Raw genomic sequence first — 13,421 nt, 5'->3', positions numbered from 1 at the left:
GATTTACTCTATTTTGAATCACATTTAACCCTCATGAGCACAAGGGTATTTAGGGGCAAAATAGAGAGGACAACAGGTCAATGCTTCTGTTGATTAATATTCATTTCATCTCTAGGATGCAAGCATCATTCACTGTTGTTCTCTTCACCACCCACTGATATTTTCACATTGGTGAGAAAATATTTTGAACATGTGAAAATACTACTCACTGGCCTTGCTGTGTAATATGTACTGCGCACACGCCATCTACTCATCAGCTCTTGTAAGAAGAGCCAGGTACAATGAAAGTAAAGAAATAATCAAACTAAATACATTTATTCATCTATTTGAAGCATGCTTCACTTCACAATCCTCTCAATGCTTATTATAATAATAATTACTCACTAATCTACATAGACAGCAAGGTCCCAGGTTTCAACTCTGGTCTTCCTGGGAAGTGAATCACAGCCAGAGCAGAAATAAAGGTGGTACAGTTGGTCTCAGCACCATTAGGACAGAGAACAACAACAACAACTTGAATTTATAGAGCGCCCTCCACACCGGACGGCGTCTCAGCCGACACTCATTCATGGTCTCTGGTTGTTGTCTAATCAGGTCCTCGCAAAGATGTTGGCGGACCAGTCACTAGGGACATGGATTCTTTCCAATCAGTTCCTGTTAAACCTGCAAACCAAAGCTATAAGGTGCAGGGTGATCCTATCAGGGCAAGCATCAAAAAGCTTACTAAAAGCAGTGGGATCTTCCCAGGCAGTGCTCTCAGTTGCAAGTTATGCAGTTTTAGCTGGTTAAACTCTAGTAGTACTTCAAAGTACTTTTCTGGATTCTCAAGTATTAGACCAAACTAGATTTAATATTCTCCAAAAATTAGATAAACAGGGTGCATCTTTCTGGGAAGAAAGTGCACATTCCATTCTAGAAAAATGGAAATTTCCATGGAAAGGTAACATATAAAAGTGAAACTCTTGGTCTGGTTTGTAGACTCTTAAGCATGATGACGGGCTTCAATGTGCGTCAAACACTTGGCTCACCCAAAAAAAGATATGTAAAGTACCAAAGAATATGTACAGAACTGTAGTGCAAGCTGAACCAAAAGAGGAATAGTTAGGAAATTGGTGAAGAGAAAATCTTACTCGTAAAACAGAAATAATACACTTAAAGTTTGGTGACTCTGAAGGTGCTAAATGTACCATCAGAGAAATTGAACCAAATTCAGAATATTAATCACAAACGAGACAGAAAATTACTTTACTGACACCTCATGATTCCCACTGGAAGCTGAAAGAGAAATTTCAGAGATTCTTTACCTAAAAGTATCTTTCCACACATAGGTCAATCAGATGGATGGATAGTAAATGAAATATTCTACCTCAAGATTGCTTTATGATCCTGAGGAGAAAATTGCGCATGTAACATACTTCAAGTGATGCAAAGGCTTGGTTAACTGGGAGCCAGACAGTAGGCTGACGAAGAAGGGTTGATCATAGATAGGTTATTTGTAAAGAAAAAACAATCTTTGGTATGACTTTGTTTTGTGGGTGAACGTGGCAGCCAATTTGCAATCAATGTCCCACAAAGAGCCATGAAGTGAATGACCAATTTTATTTGGGGGATTATTGGCCAGGAAACTGAGGTTGATTTACACAAGCATGAGCACGGCAAAGTGTCAGGGGAAATAGGGAAATAGCAGGAAATTGGAGTTAGGATAAATGGCTTCATTGGAGGAGTATACCTGAAAATTAGTACAATGGGTTGAATGGCCTCCCGCTGTGTCATTGATTTTTATGATTCTTTAGTTCTAATGGTCAAACATTGATGAAGTCATCCTGACCTGCTCCACTGCTTTTCATGTCCCTCATGAAAAAAACATTTGTTTTTCATTAACATTCATTTGATATTTAAAGCACACTGTTTCCTGGTGGAAAAAAGTGCCATGATTTGTTGTGGTTAGATTGCTAAGAATTGGATCTGGAACACTGAGCAGCAATAGATGCTTAAGTGGTGTTGTGCCAGTGCAGTATTCTGTACAATGAGAGTGAATGGGATGTGGGTTCATACACAACAACTCTATGCTTGAATCAGGAGCATAGTTACCTGGAGCTGACCTCTCCTCATGAATATTCATGTATTTTCCTCAACAAATTGATGATAGAGTCAGCAAATGCTTTTCTTTCTGTTGGCTGTTTTGGCACGTTACTGGGACAAAGTCAGGTTTTCCAGCAAAAAGCAACTACTTCGACAGTACTTTGTTTTGATATTATCTGCCTCCTTCACTCACCCCACTTTCCTTCCTTCCTTTCTTGCTTACTTTATTGTTTGCTTGCTTGCATGTGGTGTAAGGGAACTGAATTCTCAGTGGGGCATACAATAGTTTGTGTTGGGTGCTGCAGTGATCTTGTCATCTGAACTACATGAGTTCATTCATCTTTCATTCATCATTGGGCTCATTAGTTTCTCAAAGCCAGTAAACCTTCTATGAGTTCATCAGGAACAGTTGGCAACATTGAAAAATATAATCAGAAAGAAACACAAAAGGATAAAATTAATCAGAATTGCTTATTTCTATCAGTTTTATAATTGGCATCCAGTGGCACATATAGATTAGTGATAAAGGTCTGAAGGAATTTTCACTGCTAATAGATGTTAAAAATCAGACAGTTTGTGGATTTTGTTGCATGTCTCCTTCCTCAATCATAAAAAGCCAGCTGAAGCAAACACTGTCTAGCACATACAGTCACACAGTAATCTCTTGGCCAGACAGCAGCACAGGAATACTAAAGATTTTAAGTCATTAACTCACTGAGTACCAAAAGACCCCATTGTCCAGCAATAAAGACAGCTTTACTGCCAGGTGACATGTGTAAACAGAAATAACTGGAACACTATAAATGAAGAAACACTTTGTGTACAGTTGCCTTGAAATATATCAGCCGTGTTTTAACTCTGACTGACTGTAATATGGTACTTGTAAGCAAAGTACTTTGTAGCATTTGTTGACAAGATGTATGCCGGAGTGAAAATTGACTCAGAACAGAATAAAATGTACCAACAACATGCTCCAACAACCTAGAGAATAAAAGTACACAAAACACTTTTACATTCAGATTGTACTGTCCGAAATCACTTTGAGAATATTCCACAAAACAAAAAAATTTAAGACCATTTAATTGGAGAAAGGCCGCTTATGATGAAGTTGATGTATTTTGCATTGCAGAACTACAGACCTTAAATGGGTGAAATGCAGAGCAATGTTCTTTTGAGAATCACAAGAGAAGTTCAGATGATGAGGATCCTTCAGCCCATTAGCTCTGATCCTTCTAGGACACCCATTCTACCATCCTCCCAAAACACGAACAAAGGAAAATTATCGAAAGCATAATTAATAACAGGAATAGGTTACCAGGCAGGGTGATTGAGGCCAGGACATCCATCCTTCTAATGAGATGTTAAACCAAGGTCTTGTCTGTCTGTTTATGCGGACGTTAAAGGTCCTATGGCACTGTAGGAAAAGTGAAGGGAATGTTTCCCTGTGTCCTGGCTAACAGCCCCATAAGTAAAATGGATCATTCATTTCATAGTGGTTTGTTAGACATTGATCTGTGCTGACATTGATGTTGCTGTATTTGCCTACAAAATGCACAAGAAATAGATTTTGCAATCTATCCTGTGAAACGCTTTCAGATGTCCTCCCAATATAAAAGGCGTTAAATCAAATATACAACAACATTTTTAAATGAATCCTGTGTCCAAGTCTCAATCATCTTTCCTGGTAACCTATTGCAGTTGTTAATTATCTTTTGAGTAATTATTCTTCAAACAAATTGCCTTCCACTTTTGCCTGCGAAATAGTCATTAAATTTTACTAAAATTCTCTGCAGCACTTTAACACATTAGGCTTTATATGCACTATATTAAATGCAAGGATTATTATTACAATTTGCATATCTGCTGATCCTGCAATTCTTCTCAGACTGTAAACCTTTTTAAGGGAAGGAGGAAAGACTGAGGTTTCCGGACCAATTACATTCTTCCAGTGCTTTGACTGGGAACTTAACTGAACCTTGGATTCTCACTCCCCAGGATCACTATTCTACTTATAAACCCAGCTAATATAAGGGCAGATCATTGCTGTTGGAGTAGAAACTGACTAAAATATAGATAATATCTGGATTATTAATAAGAAATTTCTGCACATTTTACACGTATAACATCAGTTTAAATCACACGACTGATCTACATTGTCATCTTGAATTTTCACATTGCAGGATTCATTTCATTATCCTGTCTGTGGCCTTGTAATTGATTTTTTTTAGAAGAATTTGCTATCTCCCTGCTTATTTTGGTGCTTGCCGAGCTGTTAGGTGAACATCATTAATTCAGTCAACAGAGCTGTTCAAGTTTGCATTATTTAATGCAGCTTTGCAATAGACACCCAGGTGCATATGAATGGGAAATGTTTGCAAAAATAATTCAGTCTTAGTCTTCTGTAATTGACTAGTTCAGTCTTAGCTGCCATAAATTTGTATTTAGATTTAGGATTTTAAAATGATTTATCTCAAAAAGCTATTTGATACCGTCCTTAGTCCCATTGAAATTTAGCAATGGAACTTTACCAAATCGACGAATGAAACTGGTTTAGCGGCTGATTTTTTTGTGTCTGTTGGGATCAACTCCATTCAATGTATAAACAATGTACCTTGTTTCAGTTTGAGATTGAAAAGCAAAACAAAATTGCACCTCAATCATTTCAGCAGAAGACACACATCACAATTAGGGCTGTGATACATGGCTCCAGCTTTGACTTGGATGGTTGGGTCAAAAAGCTTTAGGGTCTAAATGACCTGAAATTCTGCTTCAGCAAGTCTTGCCAATTGAACAAATCTGGTTTGTATTAGAATTCAGTAGTAGGTTATCTGAGCCGTACTTGTTAAATTTCAGAAAGATACGACTGGTACGGTGGAATTCACCACTCACCCACTCCCTAAATTTACCACCTAAAAACAACAACTTGCATTTATATAGTGCCCTTCACATAGGGTTGCATCTCAGAGGACTAGATGTATATTAAGTTGTAGAAAATTATTTGCACACATTACGTGGAGTTCCCTGATTTGCAAAGATGCTTGAATGAATCCATTTGGACGGTATTGGGATTATTAAAAAGAACTTGGAGAACGATGAAATAAATAAGGAAGGGAAATTGGAAGCGACAGAAATCATATGTTGATTTTCAAAGATTTGGGATGTCACACACTATTTGCATCTTGTATTTTTTATTGTAAATCCGACCTGCTTTGTATTTCTGCCTCAGCTTTTTCTTAGATAACTAGATATGTTGAGATCGTGAGGCTAGGGATACATAAAGATTCTGAGCTGCAAATTCTTGCAGATTCAAATTTATATATTTCATACTGAAATACCTTGTGATACAAGGTTCTGGCAGATCTATATGATAATGAAAATCACTTTGAGGGACTCCTTCCTATCCAGGATGCCTTGAGACATTTAGGGGATGATTCACTGCTCATTGGTACATTTATCAATCTTGTGGTATGTGATTATAATAGAGAAAATACTATAAAAAGTACATGACACCCTAGTTTGGTAAATATATAAAGTGAGGAATCATCTCCTCATTGTGTTGTTCTGTTTTCTGACGTTTGAAAGTTGTGTGTTTCTCTTCACTGCTGATCTGCTTGTTAAACTATGCCTTCAAGGTAGATAATATAAGCAACATGAACAAGCAAAATAGGAAAGGTAAGTGGAGTTTATCTGGAATATTATTAGGTCTAAGAAGACACATCTGGCAAACCAGTATTCTGAGATAGTGTTGATGGTTAACCAGTCAATGTGGTTTGTGAGGTGTGAACGTCTTTTCAATCATGTGCGACAAAGCATTTATGGATAGAGTCATTATATGGACATGTGAAAATGGCATTTACTCTTTGCTACTGCAGGAAAGAGCATAATGTCTTTTCATACCCTACTTTAGTCTCCATTCACTTTGAGCTATTTCCCACACTCAGTCTCAATTTGCTGGCTGGTTATTGTTCCCTAAAGTGGAGCTTTGGATTTTGGAGACAATAATCTTTGGCTTGTTTGTTTTACAAAGTTTGTTTTACAAAGTTTGTTTTACAAAGTTTTTTTTTCCCAATTTAATATTTCAGTACGATATTCAAAAAATACAGTAGAGCCCCATTGTAACATGGTAATTGGGGTCACAGAGTCCCAACCAGTGTTATAACTGAGTGCAATCACCAGTCAATGTTCCTGAATTCACTGTGCCTCCAGCACGTTGCTTGGCTTGCCATCCTAAACAACAGTCCACAAAAAATGACGAAAACGGTGATGCAGTGTTAGGGTGAAGGAAACCAAAATGTCTCAGAGCATTAGGTTAGACATATGGTATTTTTTGAGCAAGCAGATTGGCTTTCTGTCCGTATTTTATATTTTTTGGTAAGTAAATATCAGATCCACACCCCAATCATGCTGTAAACACATAAACAAAACTGTGTTAATGTGGATGTAGCGTATTTATATTTAATTTTCATGTGAGTTTCTGTTTATAAACTTCCTATCACTGTTCCATTATTTTCTGATGTTTTACTTCAACTGCAATTGAACTACAAATAGGGAAAATGATAGGCACAATACAAAGAATAACAACATTTTGTAGACTATTATTCCATCACAAATTGTAATGTGAGCTGTGGCTTTTTCGAATGTTCATCAATTTTATGTTTTCCTTGTGTTTTGGAAGAGAGAAGTGGAGACTGAATCTCGTAGTTCAATGTGTGGTGATAAAGCCGGAGATAATGCTTTATATACTGTATTAATAATAATAATCATCCTTGCATTTGATATAGTGCTTTACCACATCATTGAGACGTCTCAATGCGCTTGACAGCATATATTGTAAAGTGAATTGTATTGTATATTTTGTGGCGATATAGGAATATTAATTGTGATAGGAATTCATGTATTGATGAAGAGATATCTGCCAGACTAGTTGAGCAGCGATACAGCAGAACCTCTCTATAGAGACAGAATCAAATCTAGTCTGTGCAGGAAACATTGGGGAATGTAAAAGCCACAGCAAAAATCAATGGAAAGTTTGCAAAACATTTCTAAAGGGATTACTTTATAAGGAAATGTTCTCAAGGAGATGAAGTCATGGATCAGGAATCCCTGAAGAATCTTGTTGACTAATACAATTCAACTATTTAAATATAATTTTTAAGGAATTTCATAAGGAATTTTGTGAAATAGGACATTCCCTGCAGAAAACACTGATTTGTGTCATGGGTGTTTTTTGCCAATGGTCACACTGGTGACACAACTAATATCACCTTAGTATGAGTTCAGTCTTCAATGCTCCTCATCTTTATTGTCTTTGCAATTCATGCCGTCCAAATCGGCATTTTTAGGTCTTGCTGCATGGACATATGGGATATGAGACTAACTAATTTACTTTGCAAGCATTTTTATACTATGCTGCGATTGTGCATTTGGAAATGGAATTACATGTGAGACACATTACCCAATCATACCATGTTGCGTACCTTTTGTAATGCTTAACAAGCACTTGCTTTCTGAATATTGCATATTTCATTTGGGAAATGTTTCACTGTTTGGATGAAGGTTTGCTTAACAATAAATGTATTACAATACATTAATGTTGGAACAGACATTTCTGTATACAGAAAGCAAATTGCAAATGCCACATGTATAAGGCCCCAAATTCCATCTAATCATAGCCTATAGACAATTTTGTCTTAAAATTCAAGGTTGCTCAGAATTGTGGATTTAATAAATGCTTTTTAAGAAATGCAGAGAAACATTTACCAAATTAAGATTCATTTTCTCAGTTTTCCACAACTGTGCATGGTCTTAAATTTTAGGGCAATCTGATCTTTCAGGATAAGGCTAGATGAAAATGTGGGTCCAGCTGTGTGTGGGTGTCTGCTTGTGCTGAATGGGCACAGGCAAGCCAGGGTGTGGAGTAATGAAAATCTAGCCCTTTGTGGGTTAACCTCTTTGCTTTTATTCATCCCACATTGATAGATAGAATGAAATGATCCTTGACCTGTATGAGCAATCAAAAACAAAGTGATTCCAGCCAGACAAACAGGCTCCTGTCCTCTACACTTCACTGATTCAAGAACTGAATCTTGGAGACAATTTGTCAACAATAGCTAGTTATTCTACTTGTACTGGACAGATGTGAGGACATCACAGTGATGAAAGTGGTCAGACACCCACATTTTTACAATGTCTTTAAGCAGTTCTGAAGTGGAGATTCAAATAGGGCCGAGTGAGTATTTCCCTTCAGGGTATTCTCATGAGTCATCCCATTATAAAGGCACTGAAATGAAAGTTACTGGCTCTAACCAATAGATTTACCTTTGCCTCCAAGGTTACATATAAATATCTAGTTTGGTAGAGCTAGGTTGTGAAGTGCACAGACATTAGTTGAGTATCAACAAACATTATAGCCTAACTTGAAGATGATATGTTCTGAGACCTTTGCAAAAAGGCTGTTTGTTATCTTAATGGATTGTGATCACAGCGGCTCTGAGCACATCAGGGACAATGCGGTTAAAAATTGCAACATTCAATGTCAATTATAACCGGTGACAATTATCATATCATCAGATGTTCCACTTGCAGTGACCACCGCTTGACTTCATGAAAATCTATCTTGTTGATTTCTTAAAGTCACTTGCACGAGTCACTGAGTCAGTGCCTTGCACCATTAAACCTACGCTCCTGCAGATAAATACATTTCAGAGCCCGTTGGTGTCATATAAATTTTATTCATTTTTTAAAGTTAAGCTAGGCAGCATTCCGGAAACTGGGCTTAAGTGCACCCAATAACACTTGTCACTAAAGAAATGTGCAAAAATGCATTAATTACATGTCTACATTTCCAATGTGTTACTGTTACAGAAATCTCAGCTGATATTTGTATACACAATTTTGAGCAATATTTATGCTTAATTTGCCACCACTGAACTTTAAGTTAACCTACATATGCTAATTTTTTTTGAACAATTCAGAGTGTGTGAACCTCTTTATTGATTTATTCTTACATATAATATAATAATAATAACTATAATCCTTACATTTGTTATAGCGTCTTTACATATTGTCAAAACGTCTCAGAGTGCTTTGCAGCATTTTAATTGTAGAGTATAATGACAGTTTATTTTGTGGGTGAAAATGGCAGCCAATTTTCCCATAAGAGTGTTCCACAAACAACCATGAAGTGAATAATAAATGTTACTTGTAGGATTGTTGGCTACGATACAGGAAAAAACTCCCTTTTTTTTCGAGTAGTGCAAAACAGCAGTGCTGACAATTCACTGCTCCCCAGCAGTGCATTGGAGAATCAGTCTTGAATGTGAATGCAAAGTCCCAACAAAGGGTTTAAACCCACAATCATCTAATCTGTCAGCCTGACTCAGGTGATAGTGAGAATGCTACTAATTGAGTCAGATTGATACCCTGGTTCCCTGTGACCCACAGAATTACTACTCTCGAGGTAAACGGTGGTGCAGAGCTCCGTGTCACCCTAATGTGTTATTGCAATCATTTTTTCAGCTGCGAGAATTAAGCTGCAATATTCCAGTCATTTTGCTCTCGTCACTCATGGCCAAATATAGTTACAGTGTTGTATTAATTTGGAAATCAAAGTGACATTTTCATTTAGCAGAGTTAAATGGAGAAACTGTGAATACTGAATATTTGAAATTAAAAATAACAGAAGATGCTGGAAAACCACAGAAAGTCAATTTGTTTTATTTACAATAACTTTTTGCAAAAGGTCAGGCATAAAGGATAAAGGTTTTGAAACCAAGGCATCCTTTATGCCTGACCTTTTGGAAAACTGGTTTTCAGTTTGGGGAAGGAATTCTGTACACCCGAGGCAGATCCATGCATTATCACTTCGATTTGCTGACGTCATTTTTGCTCAAAGCCTGCACGCCCACTGAATCAATTAATCAGCGAATGGTGTGATCGGACCAGGCAAACGCTGTCCACTCGCTCTCAGTGGTCTAAAACTGCAAGCAATGTGTCATTGCATCTGGTGGTGTAAAAAGAACGTCAGTAATGAGGCAAATCTTGTGTGCTGCAGATGTGTTCAAATCATTATGAGTGCAAGTCATCCTTGTGACAGACCTTCCGTGAGATCTTTGAAAAAAGGCACACAATATTATCTATAACCAAAAGAGATTCTCCAGCTTGCTAACACTCAGAAAGACATGCAGCTACTGAATTTGACAACTCTGAGAGCAAAATAAACATTAGAGCCATGCCAGATTTGGGCGTGATATTCAGCAAGGTGCACAACACTCTTTTGTACTGTCACACAAATCAGTGTAATTCTGAACCACAGTGACAACAACATACTTGTTAAAATATTGTAATAACAATAATCCTTACATTTGATACAGCGCCTTATGATGTCTTCACGGGGTCTCAAATCGCTTCATAGAATATATTGTAAAGTGAATGGACTGCATATTTTGTGGGCGAAATGCGGCAGCCAATTGTGCACAGCAGTGTCCCACAAACAGTCTTGGATTGAGTGGCCAAATTATTATTATTATTTATTTGTTTTTGAAGGGATTATTACCCTCAGAAAAGTGATCCACTAATCAACTAACAACCAGGGTCCTATTTACTTACTTAGGTAAACAGAGGCTTGTGGAGTAAAGAAACTTGCCTAACGTTTCATCCCTTGGTGTTTATCTCCTAGTGGATATGTACTTATTAATTATTCAGATTCTGATGTCATGCAGCTCAGTATCTGACCTTTACTTCAATTGCTTATAGATCTTTCAGTCTTGATCATGTGTATGTTCACCTTACTATAGCCATTTTATACTCAGTTGCTTATAAATACAAAGATTACTGAAAGAGGGAGTTGTGTTATCGATTTTCTGGATTGAAAATTAATTCTCTGGTTTCCACCCCCAGTTCATAGATGGTTCAGATGATAAAGATTGCTGTTTGCATGACCTTGATGTGATTAAATTAGGGCTGTGATAGGCTGCATAAACAGTCACTAAAACAATTCTCTAAAGGATTTTGAGAAGTATTGCATGATAGTGATAAGGCACAATAAAAATGCAAGTATTTTTTTTTAAAGCCACTGCAAAGTGTGTAATGATGATACACAGATCAGGAAAGTTCCAGGTTCACTCTTCAGTCTTTGCTAAGTTAGGTAATCTCGATCGGGACATCAGGAACCTACACTATAATTGGACTTAACACTCCTGGGCGCAGGAGATGAAAATGCAGCCAAGGATCTCAGTTTTGGTTGCTATCCAGGAGCCTTGTTTGAGAATGTGCCTGTACAGATGTCTGATGAGGAGGACCGAATCACATTAACTGCGGTGAGCTCCATGATTCGCTACTTACTTAGCGCTTATTTTCTGTGCTCGACATGAAGAATGGTCACTTGAGCGAAGTACCAGAAGGCAGATGGCGTCTGTAGAACTGTATCCTAGAATGAATCAGTGCCCTGCAGAGAGGAAGAGAAGGAAAAAATACAATCTTAGTCTGTTGCACTAGAATTCTCCCATACTTTAATGCCTCTTCGATGTTTTCTACTTATTGATTGCTTAACCTGTGCCTAATACTTTCTGGAATTAGGTAAGCAGGGTGCATCCCTCCAAGGAGAGAATGCATGTTCTATTCCAATGAAAATCTTGGGGAATATACATACGTAGTTGGGATGCAATGACCTCTCAGTTTGGTTTGGATACTCTTAAGAATGGTGATGGATATCTGCATGTGTTAGACACCCAGCTGGCTAAAAGACACACTGAGCAGTAATGGCACAGTCAGGAGAACTGGGTTAAGGAGTTACTGAATCTAATAGTACAGGCAAATTATGTTCTTCTGAATTACTGACGTTATCTCTGCTAATGTAAATATTGATATTTCATTATTTCATAGTGTCAGGCTTAGGATCGATTCCAAGTTATGTGTATTTATTTACTGTTCAAACTGTGACACTTGCTCTATCTGAAATGTTTTTAAAATAATTCTAAAAACTGAGTGTACTTATATTTTAATTTGCTAATCTTGGTGTCCATGCACTGCACACCATATCTTAGCAAGAACTTGGGGAGTAGATCTGTCCCTGGGTTTCTCCCAGTGGTTGGTGTGTCACTGTGTCTCAGGAGTGATCCATAGAACTTTTCCAAAGCCCCCCTTGTGAGGCAGACCCTGGCCAGGTGATATCCAGAATGTATGGGTGAAATTGGCACTTTGTGGGCATGGGGAATTCCAGGTAGTAACCTTTCCAGTGAAAGTCCTGGACAGTGTATCACTGCAGTAAATTCAGATACATAATGGAGGGGGGAAAGGGGGAATGATATAATGATTTTCACAAGCACAGAAATTGTCATTGCTTTCTATCCTGTCCTTAATAAGTTATATTATTAATAATAATCCTTGCATTTGATAGAGCAGCTTTCATGGATATACTGTTTTTCATACATAAATCTTTGAGACAGAACTCCCTCCACCCCCACCAACATCTGAATTACGGTTTCTCCCTCCAGCCCGCTCAGTATTGAACATGTCTTATTTTATCTTAGTTATTTCATCAAGATCTTTAAAACATTTACTCTGGGCTAATTTCAAATTGTAATAATAATAATAATCCTTGCATTTGATATATTGCCTTTTCATATTGGAGTCCTGTAGCTCAGTGGTTAGAGCACTCGCTTTGCAAGCGAGAGACCTGAGTTCAATTCCAGACAGGGCGAAACCTTGGGCAAGTTTCCTTACTCCACACGCCTAATAATAATCCCTCCAAATCCAAAAACAATAATAAATTGGTCATTTTCAATCTACGACTGTTTGTGGGACATTGCTGTGCGCAATTGGCTGCCGCGTTCGCCCACAAATATACAGTCAATTCACTTTACAGTGTGTTCTGTGAAGCGCTTTGGGACGTCCTCCTGACGTGAAAAGCGCTATATCAAATGCAAGGATTATTATTATTATTTATTATTATTATTTTCGCATCTTTGAGATGTCTCAAAGTGCTTCACAGAATATAGTTTAAAGTGAATTGACTGTATATTTTGTGGGCAAAATGTGGCAACCATTTGCGCACAGCAGTGTAACCGTAGGAGTAAGACAACAACTGGTAAATCAATGTTGAATCGCTTCTCCTATGACTGGAAAAAATGGTGGATATCTTTGCTCACTAAAAATATTGCTGATATTGAATCTTCAGCAGGGCTGGATGAAACCATTGCCACAAAGCAGTTGGGAAGGGGGTGGAAGAGGAAGTTCAGTACCATATATGTTAGGATAGGTTTAATGACACCATTAAACTACAGTTTCTCTCCTTGTGAAAATTATCACATCACAATCAGCATTTTCCACCACCATTATTT

The sequence above is a fragment of the Callorhinchus milii genome, unplaced genomic scaffold (genome assembly GCF_018977255.1).
Source record: "Callorhinchus milii isolate IMCB2004 unplaced genomic scaffold, IMCB_Cmil_1.0 Scaffold2, whole genome shotgun sequence".
In the NCBI taxonomy this organism is placed as follows: Eukaryota; Metazoa; Chordata; class Chondrichthyes; order Chimaeriformes; family Callorhinchidae; genus Callorhinchus; species Callorhinchus milii.
The sequence above is the reverse complement of the archived record's forward strand: the minus strand, read 5'-3'. Positions refer to the sequence as shown.